Below are 17,195 nucleotides of genomic sequence, written 5' to 3' on the forward strand. Positions count from 1 at the left end.
CAGACAGCGATTGGACTGGACCGTGGGACATAAAGGGATACTCGTGAGGAGTGTGCCTCTTAGCTCAAGTAGATACAAGAGACTAAATGGGCAGCTTCTGTCTGGAGGTGAGATGGGAAGGCAGAGAGGGTTAGGAGCCGGTTGAATGGACATGGGGAGTCAGGGGTGGAAAGGAGGAGTGTGCTGTCACAGTATAGGGAGAGCAATTAGGGTCACATAACAATGTATGTATAAGTTTTTGTAGGGGAGACTAACTTGAAATGTAAACTTCATGTAAACTACAACAATTAAAAAAAAAAAAAAGATTACAGCCAAGAAAACCCTATAGAGCAGTTCTGCTCTTAACACATGGGGTTGCCATGAGTCAGAATCTGCTCAACAGCAACTAACAACAAGAATAACTGAGGCAAGACTCTTCCGAGTCCTCTGCCTGATGTTGTTGTTGTTAGGTGTTGTAGAGTCAGTTCCAACTCGCAGACACCCCACGCACAACAGAACGAAACTTTGCTCAGTCCTGCGCCATCCTCAGAATCGTTGCCATATTTGAGCCCATTGTTGCAGCCATTGCGTCAGTCTATCTCGTTGAGCATCTTCCTCTTTTTCAGTGGCCCTCAACTTTACCAAGCATGATGTCCTCCTCTAAGGCTGGTCCCTGCTAATAACATGTCCCAAGTATGTGAGATGAAGTCTTGCCATCCTCACTGCTAATGGACGTTCTGGCTGTACTTCTTCCTGGTCAGATTTGTTTATTCTTTGGGCAGTTCAATATCCTGGTATATTCAATATTCTTTGCCAACACCATAATTCAAAGGCATTAATTTCACACTCACATGAGGTGATTGAAAATACCATGACTTGGGTCAGGCACACCTTAGTCCTCAAGGTAATGTCTTTGCTTTTTAACACTTTAAAGAGGTCTTTTGCAGCAGGTGTGCCCGATGCAGTACATCATTTGATTTCTTGACTGCTGCTTCCAGGGACGTTGATTGTGGATCAACATGTGAAATCCTTGACAACTTCAATGTTTTCTCCATTTATCATGATATTGCTTATCGGTCCAGTTGTGAGGATTTTTGTTTTCTTTATGTTGAGGTGTAGTCCATACTGAAGGCTGTAGTCTCTGATCTTCATCAGTAAGTGCTTCAAGTCTTCTTCACATTCAGCAAGCAAGGTTGTGTCATCTGCATATCACAGGTTGTTAATGAGTCTTCCTCCAATTCTGATGCCCCGTTCTTCTCCATATAGTCCAGCTTCTCGGATTATTTGCTCAGCATACACATTGAATAAACATGGTGAAAAGATACAAGCCTGACACAACCCTGATTTTAAACCACACAATATCTCTTTGTTCTGTTCAAAAAACTGCCTCTACCTGGTGCTCCATGAATTACGAGGTTTTCCAGTCTGCCCTGTGGTAAAAGGCACTAATCTCCGTGACCCTGTGGGTATAATTCCCTCTAATTCTTTCAGGAGATTTTTTTCCCCAGCTTCAGATTGTCTTCTGCATGAACTCATCAGTAATTTGCTGAAAACTTGAAGGAGATCTTGTGCAGATCTCTGGGGTTCTCTCTGGGCAATTCTCCCCTCTTCAGTATTCTGTCCTATGAACTCTAGCATCTTGATCTCCCTAGTATCTCATCTCTACCCCCTCAACTCAAGGAGTCCACCAGACTCTGCCTAGTTTCGCCCGCTGCACCATAGCTTAGACGCTCTCTCTCAAGGCGGTCAGCTGGGGTAATAATAGGGCATGAATCATTTGTTTCTCCCCTCTCATGGAATCACGGTCTTTTATTGCCTGATGTCCAACGTCTTGGAAACCACTATTTCATATATTTTGTCCAGTTTTGTGGTTTGTTTCAGCTGGAAGAAGAAATCTTTTCTTGTTTTTCTACCTTGGCCAAAAGCAGAAATCCATACATTATTTTTAATTTCAACATTTTCTTTATTGATTTTTGAAATTTCAACAAAGCACTGTTACTTGATAATCAGAAATAATTTTAAAAAGAAATTTACACACATAATAACGCATTTGATAAGGGCAACATGAGTCATGGGTAAGAAATGCTGTAGAAGATGGGGACTGCTTGTTGTCTCGAGTGCTTGAGAACGCACTGTGGAGGAAATAGCATTTGACTTGAATAGTGAAGAGTTTTTACAGAAGTGAGGGTATTTTTGACAAGAGAAACAGCACCCATTAAGCCACAAAGGCAGGAAATGACAATGTGTATATGAAGAATGTAAGAGGCCCCGGAGCAGTTGTGTGCGTGGAGTGATAAGGCTTGAGAGCAGGAAGGGTCGGATGTGGAAAGCCCAGGAAACTTGGACCACGTATGGGCAGTGGAGCGGTTACTCAGATCAGTGGGAAACTTTATAACAATGGACCTCAAAGACCTGGAAAGGGGGGAAACTTGTAGGCAGGAGGGACTGTGGGGAGGTGCTTAAAGCTGTTGCAGAGGGAGGGAGTGATGGGTCTTGGCAGCTAAGAGAATGCAAAAGAAGAAGACAAAGGTAACTTGGAATTCAAGTCTGGGCATGTGGGAGGATGAGGGCACAAAAAACAAAATGAGGACGCCAGCGAGGAGCTGGTATGAGAATCTTCTATTCGCTTGCAGGTAGGCTGAGCTTGAGATAACAAGAACAACATCCAGATGGCAATGCCTGGAAGCAGTTATAGACTGTATGCCTATGTAAAAATGCAAAGCTATGATGTTAAGAGCACTGTGAAAAACGAATTCTAGGATACCTAGTAAAATCCTGAGCAAAGTACATATTGGTAGCTCCCTCCTCAAGAAGTTGTACTTGGCCCGTTTTCCGGCAGTAGAAACTCTGCTCTGTGCAATTCTCAGTGGCAGCAGCAGAGGGCAGCAACAGCAGATAGTTGGGATGCTCCTGATACTGGGAGCTAAGGGGAAGTCGATTCCTGAAGAGAGTTTGGGATTCTGCCTCTATCAACAGACAGTAGATGTTTCCAGATGCTAGAAAGAGAAAATGGCCTTGGCTTCCCAAGTAAACTGCAGATTCATCTTTGTCTTGCAGATGGAAATGCTGAGCAGAGCAATGGAGACCTCCTTATTCTGCCAAAGCAAAAGGAACTCAATTCAGCAAGCGCTTACATATATTATGCCATTTGTCTTACCGACTCTAAGACGTTGGTATTGTTACTGCTATTTTCTTTTTATAGTAAGTGAGCTCAGGGGATACAACTGGTAAATGGTTGCTGTCTCGAGTCAACATATACTGTATTATCTCTCTATGAAGTGCTGTTAGTGGACTGTGTGTGTGTGTGTGTGTGTGTGTGTGTGTGTGTGTGTGTGTGCACGTGTGTGCATTTTGCTGCATAGAGTAGATTTAGTCTGTTTTGATTTAGGGTAGGGTGGAGAACTGGTAAGTGTTTTGGTCTTTTCCTTTAACCCAAAACCCTGAAGGCAGAAGCAGGATACTTAGGTTTGAGGGAGCAGTGGTGCTCAAAGTCTGGTCCACTGACCAGGGCTGGTTCAGGAACTGGTTGTCACCGGTCTGCAGCGAGGTAAGCACAGAAACTGAGAGTGGGCATTTAGAAACTTTTACAGCAATCCGACAGAATAATTTTATGTCTATTGAATCTAACAGTAAAAATTGAGGGCTTGCATTTTGTATGTCTTTTTTAATTTCATTTTTCTAGTGATTCATGTTAATTGTATTTGAGAAAAGTTCAGTCCATAATAGGTGGGAAATTAAAAAAAAAAAAAAAAGCTTACGCTTCGCCACAGGATAGTTTGCAAGCCCTGCACGCTGTAGGATTTTAAATTTATGTTCCTTTTGCAAGGAACATGAAAACCAGCACAGTTACTAAACCATGGAGAAGCTACTCCTTGAAATCTTCCAGTAGCTCCACTGAATGTCATGGTCAAAATACAGTGAAAGGAGAAGGAAGGAGGCAAGAAAGAGGAGAAGGAGGAGGGGAGGGTGGAAGGGCGGGAGAAGAGGAAATGGGAGGAGTAGGAAGAGGAGGGAGAAATCTTGATAACTCTTACAGAACAGGAGATGCCTCATTTCTTGGCCTTGGGCCAAATCACTGCAATGAATTCAGGGAAAGCACAGAATTAAGACAAAACAGATGGAATATGGGATAAATTAACAAATACCGACAACAACCTGCTCAATAATATTGCTGATGCATCATTGGCAGATACCCCAAAGGACCTCAAAATCATAAACCAGGCTTCCACACTGATTTATTCCCACTTAGCATGAAAAATACCTGATTTCAGCTGAAATATGGGCCCTTGGTCTCATTCTAGCTTTGGCAGTAAAGAGTTGTTATTTAGGAATATGGGGAGGTGGGGGTGGGATGGGGCTGGAGTTTGAGGAGAAGCGACATTTCCCAGGGAAAAACAAAAAGCAAAACAAGATGAAACAAGACCGTGTCAAACCATAGGTAAAATTCTGAGAGGGAGAAAAAGGGTCGTTGAAGTCAAGGAAGAGAAAACAAAAAAAAAAAAAAAAAAAGCAACATTCTTTGCTTACAGATGTTTTCTTCCTCTGAGGAAATAAACTGAAAAATACTTCGTTCTGTTTTGATTCAGGAGTACCTGCTTAGCATGGCATGAAGACAGATGTCCATTCATCCATACAGTATGTTTTGCCAGCAGGTGTTGGTAGCCCAGTTCCTTCCAAATCTTTCCTCCTCTGCTTTTAAACGCCATTTCTTTGGCTTAAGACTCTCTCCACTATGAAAAAGCAAGCAGACCTGGGAAGGTCAATACATATGGCCAAAATGATCATAATTTCTCAGCTTGAATGAGGTTATCAGATCCTCTCCAGAGAGCTTGGTTGGCTAAAAGCGATTGATGGGGCCTGAGAGGGCTGCAAGCATCCATTTATTTTTCAACAACCATTTGAGTCCCTATTATATGCCACACACTGGGAATAAGCATCCCTGCCCTCAAGGAGCTTATAGTCTATGGAAGGAGACAGAAATGAATAAGAAGACCATGGGTATCTCATTAACGTGCATAACAGGTGGTGTCTACGGGTCAGAGCCATCACCTGGCACTTCGTTGTACTCTGATGGCTTGCGTGTTGCTAGGATACTGGAGGTTATGCCACCGGAATTTCAAATACCAGCAGAGTCACCCACGGAGGACAGGTTTCAGCAGAGCTTCCAGACTGAAACCTGGGCCTCCCACATGGAAGGCAAGAATTTTATCGCTAAACCACCAACGACCTCACAGAAGAGGGTCGTTCTGATTAAGAATCCAAGCAAAAAAGTTACGGAGCACATAACTCCAGTGATGGGATTTTGCCTAGCTCCCAGGTGTGTTGGGGCAGGAAAAGTTGCCCACCAGTTACCCAGAATATAGAAACCATAATTGAAAGTCGATTATATTTGTTTCCTTCGATGAAAGTAAAGTCTCCTGAAACTCCCACTAGAGCTATTGTTTTTTGAAAATGACTCTAAAAAAGGCTGTAAATGGTCGATTATCAGGCACCATCATGAGCCAGGAACAGGAAGCAAGACCTTTATCTCAAGAAAACAAGCTTGCCAAGAGATTCAAGGCCTGTTCCAACCTCCACAGGCCTTGCCCTCCACGCCCTCACCTTACCTTGTAGGGTAATTTCCAGGGCCACAGAATGATTTCTGAGAACAGTCTGATCTCAGAGGAGAGGCATCAGTGAAGTGAAAACACTGATGGGTGTGGCGGCCCCACAGTTCCGTGAACATAACAGCCAGGCCTGGATTCCATTTCTTGAAGATAAGCTGAGCCTGGGTCAGGCAAGGCCACCATGGCTCAGTAGAAAAGAGCTGGCTTCATACCAGAGGAGAGATGTATTGTTGTTCGTTGCTGTGAGTTGGCTCCCGCTCACGGTGCGTTCTGTAACAGAATGAAACCCTCTCCCGTCCTGCACCAACTTCATGATCATCGGTACACCTGAGTCCATTGTGGTGGCTGTTGTGTGGATTGATGTCACGGAGGGCTTCCTTCGTTTGCAATAACCCTCTACTTTACCCAGCTGGACGTCCTTTTCTCGCAATTGGTCTTTCCTGATGACCTGTCCAAACTAAGCAAGATGAAATTTCACCATTCTCACTTCTAAGGAGCAATCAGGTTGTAGTTCTTCTGAGTCTGATTTGTTTGTTCTTTGGGCAGCCCACGGTATAGTCAACATTCTTCGCCAACACCAGACTCTGAATGCACTGATGGTTCCTCTGTCTTCTTTTTTCATTGTCCAGCTGTCACATGCGTACGAGGTGATTGAAGGATGCATGAATAGGCAAAAACCACCTAGAGAAGACAATGGACATGTTGTTCACAAATGCAGGGACAGATACTGTTTGTGATGCAGGGGCAAGGAGATACAATCAGAAGTTCCAGAAAAGTGGCTATGAGCAACCATGTAGAGAGTAGGAAATTGAAAAAAAGCCCAAATGAACTTAGAAGATAAGTTCAGAGCCAGGCCTCACGAAACCTAGGAGTCCTTCCATGGAATGTTGGTGTGTGCAATGACCTGGCACACATTGTGGGGAACGACAAAGCACTGGGAACGTTCTAGATCTCTGAAAGAGTAACCTTCCCACCAGGACCCTACAGACAAGACTCAGACAAATCCCTAGAGCCAAGCAACACGGGAAGTATCCTCCCGAGTTTTAAGGGGCTCTTGAGAGGGAGAACCTGGAACTTAGGCACCACAGTAATTCCTCCAGGCCACTGAAGTACCTCTGGCACGAGCGTGACGCGGTGCCCTTGGTCTCCTGGTGGCCGGGGTGGCACTCCCCAAGGACCTGTCAGTATAGCACAGACTGACCGAGGCGCTGGGAGAGTTGGCCTCCGGATTTAAGGTTTTACAATGATGTTCTCTGGATGAGCTTTTGTTCCCTCAGATCTGAACTGCCACAGGGTCACTGAATCAAAGAACTGCATTAAACAGTGCAGATACACCCCATGGTGCCGAATTTCAGGGGATTTAATTTATCTGAACATATCGCTTGTGAAAAGGCTTTTCCCCAAGCCCTTTAGCTGGGTCAAGGACGCAGAAATGCCAGTTTAAGGGAAGTACAAGGCGGATTTAGCAGGTACGGGGGAGGGAGGGCAGGTTTCCACCTAGATTTCTGCTACCGCTGACTTTTTAGGTTATTTGTGACAGGCTGAAACTGTTTCACAGACCCTGTCCTAGTTTCCACAAAGCTTTCAAACCGAGGAGGAAAGACATTCCAGAGTTGAAGAGGACTCTGTCATAGGGGTATGAGGACTGTCAGTGGTAATGCTGTCTGCTGACTTTCGACAAGCGGAGGAAAGAAGCCTTTCATGTCGCTGAAACTCTATGCTAACGGCCATCTTGCAAAGGAGACAATTTGTTGCCATAAAGAAATACAAACTGTCTTTTTGCTTTTCAGGTCTCCAGACTGAGAGGGCTAGAAATGGTGGCAAAGAGGCAAAACGAGGCTTGAAAAGCAGCAAAGGCAAAGAGTCAGCTACCTTAGAGTAGCAGTCCCCGGGTGCCAAAAATGGTCAGTGCGCTCGGCTGCTAACTGAAAGGTTGGAGGTTCGAGTCCACCCAGAGGAGCCTTGGAAGAAAGGCCTGGTGACCTACTTCTGAAAAATCAGCCATTGAAAATCATATGGAGCACAGTTCTACTCTGACCCACATGCAGTGGCCATGAGTCGGAATCAGCTCAATGGCAACTGATAACTGGTAGGCGTCCCTGAGGTCACGCTGACTGAGCAGGCCTGGGGAAGCTGGGCAGAAGGAGGCACTGCAGCTCAGTTACCTCGGGAGCTTTCAAATATTTTTCATTAGCACTTCTCATGCAAATTTCTTTCCATACAGATATTAAAAACAATCAGGTCAAGCTTATGTCCTGATGTGGAAAGATGTTAAAAAATATGTTACTAAGAGAAAAAGAGCAAGACGCAGAAAAGCGTCGGTATCGTATGTAACTGAGCGTGTACACACTTCAGCAACTTCAGGAGGGGAACCTAAGTTGTTGGGGGTCACCTCTGGAAAATGGGAATGAGGGTCTGGGATGGGATTTTAATTTTCATTGTATACCTTTTTTGTACGGTTTGGACTTTTTAACAGATGTCTGCGTTATTTGCACTTAAAAAAAAAAGTCAGCCACCTACGCTGCTATAAAATTGATTCAGGAGGTGTGGCGCGGTACCCAAGAATCTGCTTAGTTAAGATTCCCCGCCCCCTTTTTTTTCCTGATGCACAGCGATTTTTGGAAAATCTGCTTTGGAGCAAGTTCTCCCTACAGACAAAGCTTTGGATGGCCAGAGGTGGTCTTTGATTTTAGAATACCTGTTCTAAACTAAGCGTGTCATTTCAGATCACATAAGCATGAGGAAAATTTTATGGTGGGTAAAAAGGATCAAGTTAAGGCTATTTCTGCTCTGTATTAAGGAGTTCTTAACTTTTTGTGTGCTGGGTATACCTTTGGCAGTCTGGTGACGCTTATGGGCCCTTTCTTGGAATAACTTTTTTTTTTCTGGAATAATCGCTTTAAAACCAAAACCAAACCCATTGCCATTAAGTTGATTATGCATATGATTACAAGGCAATATATAAACACTGTGCTCCATAGGGTTTTCGATGGTTGATTTTTCAGAAGTAGACCAGGCCTTTCTTCCAAGGTGCCTCTGGGTGGACTTGAACCTCCAACTTTTCAGTTAGCAGCCGAGTGCATTAACTGCACCACCCAGGGATTTCATACTGGTATATAGTTATCTAAATCTTTTAAAAATTGGGATAGAGTAATATATGGGTTTTTTATTGAAGCCCTAAATAACAAGAGCTATTGTAGGTCTAATGACTTCCATAATTTAAGAGAAGTGATGCGTGTATTATTTCAAGATCTCTGCAAAAGCTATAGTGTGATAGGAAAATATTTGTGATTTTCTGTTTGTGCTAAAGTCACAGGTACTGCTAATACAATGGTGATTCGTTGCCATAATGGAAGGAAATGCTAAACTTCAGTTAGAGTTAGTGAAAAATCAACATGCAAATCTTTTTTTTTTTTCTTTTCAAGTTCCGAGACACCCTGAATTCATGCTCCAGGATAATGGGAAGAGCAGGGTGGCCAGGGAGAGGGTCAGGATGAGAAATACGAGCAGGCTGGGAAGGAATGAGATCCAGCGTTAGAAGGGAAACATGCCTCTGACTTGGTTTCCCTGTGGAAGGATGAGGAAGCAAGTCAGACACAGCAGGTAATTAGGTAATTCAGGAAAATAGGCTGGAGGCTCCCCTCAGATGGCCTCAGTTTGGATGACTGAAAGCAAGAGGCGATTGTCAGCAGTAAGGGAGACACCTGGATGCTCCCGCAACCTAACGAGAGAGAAGATGTGAGGACTGATCCAGGGTCCTCGAGAGCAGAGCCAGGGGCTAGACGGAGGCCATGAGCAGCCTCTCCTGCTGGGCAAGTCTGCTCCGCCTTGTCATCGTCTTCAGAAATGCTTTGGGGCAAGCGGAGAAGGCAGATGGTAGGAGTGGGTAGTGGGCAGGTTTTCTGAAAGCTGAGGTACGTGGCAGATGTGGAATCCTGGAAGACGTCTGTGAATAGGTGTTTGGGAGATGCAAAAAAGAAAAGCAGCAAGAAAGAAGGATGGGACCCAAGGTGCACTTGGGATCTTAGGGATGGCACCCATTCAACACAGTGGTTCTTACTGAAGACTTTACAGCAAGTGCCAGTTTTGGACAGTTCTAGAAGTGAATCAGCCAGACTTTTTTTTTTTTTTTATTAGTTTGACTTATTTATTTCTTTTTTAAAAAATTGTACTTTCGATGAAGGTTTACAGAACAAATAGTTTCTCATTAAACAGTTAGTACACATATTGTTTTATGACAGTGGTTAACAACCCCACAACATGTCAACATTGTCCCTTCTCGACCTTGGGCTCCCTATTACCAGCTTTCTTATCCCCTCCTGCCTGCTAGCCCTTGTCCCTGGACTGTTGTGCCCCATTAGTCTCATTTTGTTTTATGGGGCTGTCTAATCTTTGGCTGAAGGATGAACATTGGGAGTGACTTCATGACTGAGCTAAAAGGGTGTCCAGGGGCCATACTCTCAGGATTTCTCCAGTCTCTGTCAGGCCAGTAAGTCTGTCAGCCAGACTTTTTAATGTTCTTGTGAGACCCCCCTCCCTTGTTCCTTCTCAGCTGCCATCTTCCTCCTCATACAAGCTGTTCTCATGGCACAGATTAAGGCCCATCAGCCGTGAAGGAACCATGTTTCAGATCGCTCCCGCAATGTTCACTTAGCTTCACAACCATTCACATCTTTGATGCACAGCTCTCCAGCTTTTCATCTGACTTCTCCCCCTTCATCCGTTTTCACCTTTGGCATAAACTACCACTTTTGCTACTGCCCGCTCCTCCCGCTGCTCCCCACACCCCTCGACCATCTCCTCCCTCTCTGTATTTCTCCCCATCCCTTCCCTCCCACCTGCTTCCTTGGAGACACATGGAGTGTTAGCACTTCACAGCCAGACCGATAAACAGCTGCTCTTCCTAGACTAGCTGTTTCTTCTGCTGGATGGCGGGAACCAGAAGGTCTCATCCACAGCCCTTGCTTAGCCTGGCACACTGGAGCATGACTGGTTGCTCCAACCTCATCGGTTAGCTGCCACGTCCCAGATAAGCAGCCTCCAAAGGCCTGGAAAGACAACAGGGGCTCTGGTCTTGTTGCCCTTCTTGTAGTCTCATTAGCTATTGTGCCTATTTGGTCTTTGCTTTGGAGGCGTCTGGAGGGACTTACTATTCTCTAGGGAGCCTCAAATAGTCCTGTCTGATTTACAGTTGCCATCAAGTCGATTCTGAATCATGGCGACCCCACGTGTCCGAGTAGAAATGTGCTCCGTAGGGTTTTCAATGGCTATTATTTCTGGAAGCAGGTAGCCAGGCCTTTCTCTCGAGGTGCCTCTGGGTGGACTCAAACCTCTAAACTTTCGTTTAGCAGTGAGCGCATTAACTGTTTGTGCCACCCAGGGACCTGTCTTAAACCGTATTTAAATCCCTCAGTGCTAGCTAAAAGGAAGCTAGTGATTTGGGGGAGTTCAAGACTGACCATCTGGGACCCTAAAAGCAACTCAAGAGCCTTGTGGACATGGTCAGCACAGCAGCTGCAGACACTCAAGGCCCTCTGAGGGCCCCTTTTTCCAGGAAGTCATCCTTCCAAGGCGCTGACGGCCAGCAATGGCTGGATTCGAGACAGTGGGATGTGGACGTGTATATGCCAGGCTGTGATTCTGAACTGAACCCCAACACTGTACAAACCATTGACCAAGAAACAAATTCATGTATAATTGTTCATGGCTCAAGGGAGAGAGTTTAGTTTGATCAAAGATGATCAGAACCTGTGTAAAATTAGGAGAGAAAAGTGTTCACATAATTAGAATATTTTGAGGAAAAGTTGATCATTGTGGGCGGTGGTAGTTCGGTGGTAGAATTCTCACCTTTGATGAGCAAGACTCGGGTTTGATTCCCGGCCAGCACACCTCCTGCCCAGCCACCACCCGTCTGGCAGTGAAGGTTTGCATCTTGCTGGGATGCTGAACAGGTTTCAGCGGAGCTTCCAGACTAAGACAGACTAGGAAGAAAGGCCTGGTGATCTACTTCTGAAAATCAGCCAGTGAGACTCCTAGGGACCACAATGGTCCAATCTGCAACTGATCATGGGGATGGCCAGGAATGGGCCGCGTTTTGTTCCATTGTGCATGGGGTCACCATGAGTTGGGGGGGCTGGCTTGACAGCAGCTGACAACAATTAGGTAATTAGTAATTAGTATGATATTTTAGAGGAAGTCCAACAACCAGCTTAGATGTGGTGGAGCTCATCTTGCAGAGCTGTGATTGGTCCACAGTTATTCTGCCAAAGCTGTCATACATTGTCATCTCTCAGGCATCTACCCCGCAGATGCGGATGCAGAGATAGGATTCGTGAGGAGGCCTGAACTTGTATGAACAAAGGTAGAATTCGTTTTGTGTTTGTTTTTTGGAGCGATTTTGTCTCAAGGAAGCTGTAACGCTGTCTTGCTGATCATGAATTGGCATAAACTCTACCAAGTGACAGGTCTTTTTCACCTCTGTCATCTAGACTTCCTCAACAGCCTTCCCGCAGGGGGCGCTGTTGCTGCCAAATGGAGATGGGCTCTGGACGCAAAGCCTAGCAATTGGTAGGCAGAGATCTTTTCTGCTCAGGCAAGAATAAAATAAGTGTGGGCCAAAAATATAACCACTTAGAGTGAGGTGAAGTTACTTCTTTTCATTTTTGTACAAAATTCTAGATACTATGTATAGATGTAATTCATTCTCAAAACAATTGTAACAGTCATTTTATTTTTCAGACTGTATCACCCAGACTTGCCACAACCGGTGCTAAACACTGCACAAGATAAAACAAGAAAGAGATGAAATTGGAGAATGGTTCTGCGTATCTGTGTGTGATGGGGTTTGGCAAGGGGAGGTAGGTACAGGCATGGCAAGGGGAGGTAGGTACAGGCATGGCAAGTGGGCTTCATTCGGCCGGTAAAAGAATAACCTGGATTACATGCAATCAATTGCATCTGTTAATTTTAATCAACAGTTCTGAGACGATGCAAGCAACACTGATCATATCCTGTGATTTAGTAGGAGCATTATTATCCCTGGTTTGCAAAGAAAGAAACCAACATCACAAATAGAATCCCATGTCTGTGAAGCAACAAGTAGCTCCTAGATTGAAGATTTACGTTACTTACACTAGCTGTGTCTCTCTTGGAGTGTTGGTTCCCAGCTCACTTGCTGGAAGAGCGCTTGAGGGACTGGATCCCATCATAACAATACTGTGTTTGGACAGACGGTGCTTTTAGCGTTTACAAAGCACTTTCCCTTACAGCCTTACTTAGAACCACCCTTAGATTTACCTCAGAATCGTGAGGTATGAGAATGCTATGTGTGCACCAGGGCTTCAGATCTGTTTGGTCTGGTTTGACTCCCTGCTGAGAATTTGCATTTCCATCCCAGATATACTGAATTGGAACCTACAGTTTAACAAGATCCCACGTGATGCTTATGTATCCCCAGGTGATTCTTACGTATCCCCAGGTGATTCTTACATACACATGAGAATCATCTAGGAATCTTGTTAAAATGTTGATTCTGATATAGTATATGTGGGGTGGAAATGCAAATTCTCAGCTGGGGAGTTGAGCTGGACCTGACCATTGGAAGCCCTGGTGTGCACAGTACTAATCCATGTGGATGCAGGCTTGTTGCACTGTTATTATATTACTGGACGGGCTTTGTTCTGCAGTGTTTAATATCTGGACCTGCTCTCAAAGGAGTGAATAATGAGATTTCACCTTTTGTAATATTGTTACTAATTTTGAAACTGGTCTTAAGTGAACAGAAAGCATGGGTTTTCCAACATAGTTGGAGTGTATTTTTTTTTTTTTTTTAATATATGATGAGAAGAAACACACGTGCTTGTCTCTAAGCCTTGGCAGAGGGTGGAAAGGAAAGGCCAGTCCACCCATGAAAGACTCCATTTCATCCAAATTTGAAATGAGGCTATACTCAGTCCAAGATGACTGCCCTTAAACACTGCCAAGAGGGAAGTAAACAAAGATGCTCTGTTAAGTGGTCAAGTGGGTCTGTTAGAAAGTGTCTTTCAGATCTGGGTATTAGACTGTTGTTTATATATACATATATATTTTGTTTTTTTTGTTGTTGGGAATATACACAGCAGAGTATACACCAATTCAACAGTTTCTACATGTACACGTTGGTGACACTGATTACACTCTTTGAGGTGTGCAACCATTCTCATCCTTTTCTGGGTTTTTCCTCCCCATCCTCATAAACTGACTGTCCCCTAAGATTCCCATCTAATCTTTCATGTTGTTGTCAATTTGATCCCATATAGATAGACCTTAAAAGAGCACAATGCTTAAGGCAGTCTTTACTAGTTAAGCTAAACTATTTTGTTTTAAGAAGACTTAATGGGATATTTTTGGTTTAAGGTTTAAAGATTATATAAGGGCAATAATTTCAGGGGGGTTCATTCAGTCTCCATGGCTCCAGGAAATCTAGATTCCATGAAAATTTGAAATTCTGTTCTGTATTTCCCCCCTTTTGACCAGGATTCTTCTATAGAATCTTTGATCAAGATGTTCAGTAATGGTAGCTGGGCACCATCCAGTTTTTCTGGTTTCATGGCAAAGGAGGCAGTTGTTCATGGAGGCAATTAGCCACACATTCCATTTCCTGCTCCTGTTCCTGACTCTCCTTCTTCCTCTGTTGCTCCAGGTGAAGACAGACCAATTGTTCAGCCTTGAATGGCCTCTTGCAAGCTCTTAAGACCCCAGGCACTATGCAATGAACTAGGAGGTAGAATAGAAGCACTAAGTGTGTTAATTAGGCCAATTAACTGGGATGTCCCATGAAACCATGACCCTAAACCTCCAAACCAAGGAACCAAATCTCACGAGGTGTTTGGTTGTCCATAAGCAGGCTCAGCATCTACTCTTTTTTTTTCCCCCCTTTGGTCATTGTAGTAAATATATCTATTACACAACTTTTGCCGGTTCAACCGTTTACAGGTGTACAACTTAGTGACAGCAATTACATTAATCGGCTATGTGGTTTTTGTTGTTAGCATCCATTGAGTTGACCCCAGACTCATGGCAACTGCATGCACAATGGGATCAGACCATTGTGATCCTTAGAGTTTTCACTGGCTGATTTTCAGAAGTAGATCACCAGGCCTTTCTTCCTTGTCCTTCCTGGTCCGTCGAAATCTGTTTAGCATCATAGCAACACACAGTCCTCCACTGATGGACAAGTGGTGGCAGTGCATGAAGTGCACTGGCCAGGAATTGAATGCAGATCTCATGCATAGAAGGGGAGAATTCTACCCGTGAACCACCACTGCCTCCAGCTATTGGGTTAAGATGTTAAAATAACAGAGAACTCCACAATTTGCTCCCCCAGTCTAAAATCTATGTTGTCATCTTCTTCACACACACACACACACACACATGCTCATGCATGCACACACTCCTTCTAAGTGGCCTTAAGTACATCTCCAAAATGAGAGTTTGAACCAGATTCCTCTAAAATGCTTCCAGTTCTATAATTCAATGAACCTACAGTCAAAAGAGGACGTTCAGTTGATTTCCACTACTCAGCTTCATGGATGCTGACACATGAACACCCTCCCTGACACACACACACACACACACACACACACACACACACCGGATTCATCACCATCATTCCCACTCCACAAACTAGGCAGGTATCTAAGGCGTGAGCCAGAGCACCCGGGTCTAGTAAACAGGAATCAGCGGGAATTGCAGTCTTCTTTTAAATCTTTATTTGCCACTTTCATTTCTTTATCCCACCAATGCAAACTGCAGAGAACAGCAGGAAACCGCATCGGAAGCGGCGCATGCTAGCTGGCCCGGTGATAGGACCACCTCCCCCTGAGCGTCACACAGGCGACAATGAACATCCCTCGTGGAGCAGAGCGGCAGACACTGCACAGCCGGGCCAAAGGAGAGGCCTCCTCTCGCAGGAGTCTGGCCTTTCAAACACTAAGAATGGTTGCATTCATTGTCCTTTTTAAAATTTTTTTTTGCTTTAATAATAATAAAAAACCCAAAACCTTCTATAATTTATAAGCTATTTTTTGCTATCTACATTATATATAAAATATAGACTCTGTTTACGTATAACACACATCTTTCTTCCCTTGATAAATAACTCTTTAAAATATCTAGTTTACGTGCCTTGACCTTTTATGTCTGGTTTTATACATATGTATATAGATATCTACCCATGTTTGTAAAACACAATAAATACATACTCGACAATCAAAAGCAACCAAACAAATGTAATTTTGGTTATTTAAAAAAAAAATGTAAAAGCACCAGGCGGCAAACAGAAAACCATTATTGCCAGAAACTTCTCTCTCCCCTGGGCAAGGCACAGGGCAGGTCGCTAACTACATCTGGATGCCTAAAGGAGGGGAGCGGGGAGATAAAGGAGCCAGCCAGGTCGCTTGCTTTTATTTTGTTTCTTAACCAGGGGTTAGACTCAGAATCACAAATAAGTCATTCCATCGATAAGAAGAAACCAAGGGGCTCGTTCAGCAACTTAAGCCTTGTGTGGCTGGAGAGCACAGGGAAAGAGAGACAGCTACATTGTGACACCAGGCTTATTTTGTGGGCCTGCTGACACCTGCCCAGGCAAGCTTCTCATTGCCCTACTAAATGGCAAGAACATGCCTCTAACATGTTCTTTTTGTTAACTCACTGCTGGTGCAAACAGAAAGGAAAGAGTGCATCAGATTCACGAGTATTCAGTAGTGCAACGCTTGAGTAGCCTGACCGAGAGGCAGCTGGAGCCGGAGGCTGGGATGGTCCTCTCTAGGCTCCAGCCAGCGGGGACCCTGACGTGGGGAAGGTCAGGTGGCTACTGCTGTCCACTCCTGACTGATGGGGTTACTCAGCTGCGATACTGGCATCACCTCCAGACTCCGATGGGACCATGAACCCCTTGTCTTTTAAAGAAGCACAGGAGTTCTTCATTCCTCTGCTGAGAAGTCCTGGAGACCCCCCTCAGTCTGGGCTGGGGCCTGAAACGGGAGCGTGTGCTCCATCTACCAGCACTGCCCAGGTGGGCCTGGCCGGGCGGGCATCCCCCTGCTGGTGACGACTGGCTTTCCCTGTGGGGGCACACTGTAGACCGCACAGCTGTTCCATCACTGACCTTCCCCTCCCTCCCCCAAAAGGGAATGGAGATGTGGGGTTCTGCTAGTCAACTCTTTTGTAAAATATGGTCCCCAACGTCACGGCCTCTGCCCTCAAAACTCCATGGCTTTGATGGACGTAAGGAGTTGGTGGTGGGTGATCAGGAGCCCCAAGCTAGTCAGGACCTTGATCTTTGTCTAGGAGTGAGGGGAATAGAACTGGCCTTAGGAAATCCCAGAGGAGAAAATCTGGACGTGTACCCCCATCCTTGCCAAATAAAGGACAAATTAGAGATAGCTGTTCACGTTACAATAACAATGGACATTTTTAAATACATAGGTCTCTGGGTACATTCAATATACATTTTTGTTTCAAAAAAAAGCTGCTTTACCTGCCACAGCTCAGCAATATAGTCCGACGCAGGTCTGAGTTCCAATTCCAACTCCTCCACCAACTAGCCTCGTGACCTTGGACAAGTCATTT

The 17,195-nt window shown here is 44.7% G+C and overlaps 1 protein-coding gene and 1 long non-coding RNA gene across 2 annotated transcripts in view; one reads left to right on the forward strand and one right to left on the reverse strand.

Moving 5' to 3' along the window:
- TBC1D7 (TBC1 domain family member 7) overlaps positions 1-3,048 on the reverse strand; it is a 43,616-nt gene extending 40,568 nt beyond the window's left edge. Inside the window, exon 1 of the mRNA XM_023737448.1 lies at positions 2,744-3,048. The gene's annotated coding sequence lies outside the window, so the exon portion shown is untranslated. The remainder of the gene's footprint in view (positions 1-2,743) is intronic.
- On the forward strand, positions 2,291-16,460 carry LOC111821752 (uncharacterized). The gene is made up of 4 exons (XR_002825090.1): positions 2,291-2,508; positions 3,037-3,180; positions 12,324-12,442; positions 15,378-16,460. It is a non-coding gene; the product is annotated as an uncharacterized LOC111821752 (long non-coding RNA).
- The last annotated feature ends 735 nt before the right edge of the window (positions 16,461-17,195 follow it).

Source organism: Trichechus manatus, unplaced genomic scaffold, assembly GCF_000243295.1.
Source record: "Trichechus manatus latirostris isolate Lorelei unplaced genomic scaffold, TriManLat1.0 scaffold00103, whole genome shotgun sequence".
Classification (NCBI taxonomy): Eukaryota; Metazoa; Chordata; class Mammalia; order Sirenia; family Trichechidae; genus Trichechus; species Trichechus manatus.